At 45.5% G+C, this 1,564-nt stretch overlaps 1 pseudogene; it reads left to right on the forward strand.

Annotated features, from left to right (window-relative positions):
* The first annotated feature begins 996 nt into the window (after nucleotides 1-996).
* On the forward strand, nucleotides 997-1,121 carry LOC111725376 (annotated as a pseudogene).
* Nucleotides 1,122-1,564: the final 443 nt, after the last annotated feature.

Consider the following 1,564-nt stretch of genomic DNA (forward strand, 5'->3'; position numbering starts at 1 on the left):
AGGAGTTGGAGGTTGCTGTGAGCTGTGATGCCATAGCACTCTACCCAGGGGGACAGCTTGAAGCTCTGTCTCAAAAAAAAAGAAAAGAAAAAAATAGTCAAACAATAAGAATAAATCTTACCCTTATATTGAACGAAAGAAGCCAGATAACCAAAGAAAAGATGCAAAACTAATCTATTGTGATAAATGTCAGAATAGAGGATAATAGCCATAGGGTTTTGACTGGGAAGGGGGCTCAGGGAATCTTCTAGAGTACTGGAAAAGCTCTATATAGCTTAATCTTGGAGGAGATTACATTAGTATGTGTAAAAATGGATTGAGTTGTACACTTAAGAATATGCACTTTATATATGTTATACCTCAAAACATTTTTTTAAGTATTAAATGAAAAAAAAAGCACTGAACAGTATGATCCTGTGTTGGTTGTTTTTTGCTTTGTTTGTTTGAGACAGGGTTTCACTATGTCACCCTGAGTAGAGTGCCGTGACATCACAGCTCACAGCAACCTCAAACTCTTGAGCTTAAGCAATTCTCTTGCCTCAGCCTCCTGAGTAGCTGGGACTACAGGTGCCTACCACAATGCCCAGCTATTTTTTGTTGCAGTTGTCATTGTTGCCTCAGCTGGCCCAGGCTTGTTTGGAACCTACCAGCTTCAGTGTATGTGGCTGGCACTGAACCTGTTGTTTTCTGAGACAGAGTCTCACTTTGTCACCCTGGATAGAGTGCCATGGCGTCATAGCTCACAGCAACCTCAAATTCTTGGGCTCAAGTAATCCTCTTGCTCCAGCCTCCTGAATAGCTGGGACTACAGGTGCCCATGACAAGGCCCAACTAGTTTTTTTTTTTTTTAGAGACAGGGTCTCCCTCTTGCTAAGGCTGGTCTCAAACTCATTAGCTCAAGCGATCCATCTGGCTTGGCCTCCCAGAGTGCTAGGATTACAGGCATGAGCCACTGCACTGGACTTATCCTCTGTTCTTAAAAAGAAAATTAACGATCTGCAGGTAATAAGCTGATCATGCTCCTTTCCTCATGGGGGACTGGTGCAATGGCTGCAGCCTCCTTGCTAGTGTACGTAGCCTGTTGCTTGTATAGGTTGCTCTAAGGGACCTTAGAGACATTCCTTTCCAATACATGTTCATGTGTTAGACCTTGTGCTGTCCCCAATCTAGGTTCCAGACAGGTATTTGCGGTGCCTTTGGAAAGCTCCAGGGCACTATGACCAGGTTCACATTGGCCAAGTCATCGTGTCCAGCCACACCAAACTACAGAACAAGGAACATGTGATTGAGGCCCTTCGCAGGACCAAGTTCAAGTTCCCTGGCTGTCAGAAGATTCACATCTCCAAGAAATGGAGTTTTACCAAGTTTAACTCAGATGCATTTGAAAATATAGTGGGCTCGGCACCTATAGCTCAACCGGCTAAGGCGCCAGCCACGTACACCTAAGGTGGCCGGTTCGAATCTCCAGCCTGGACCCGCCAAACAACAATGATGGCTGCAACCAAAAAATAGCCAGGCGTTGTGGCGGGCGCCTGTGGTCCCAGCTACTTGGGAGGTGGAGGCA

The sequence above is a fragment of the Otolemur garnettii genome, unplaced genomic scaffold, assembly GCF_000181295.1.
Source record: "Otolemur garnettii isolate 467f Iridium unplaced genomic scaffold, OtoGar3 scaffold00038, whole genome shotgun sequence".
In the NCBI taxonomy this organism is placed as follows: domain Eukaryota; kingdom Metazoa; phylum Chordata; class Mammalia; order Primates; family Galagidae; genus Otolemur; species Otolemur garnettii.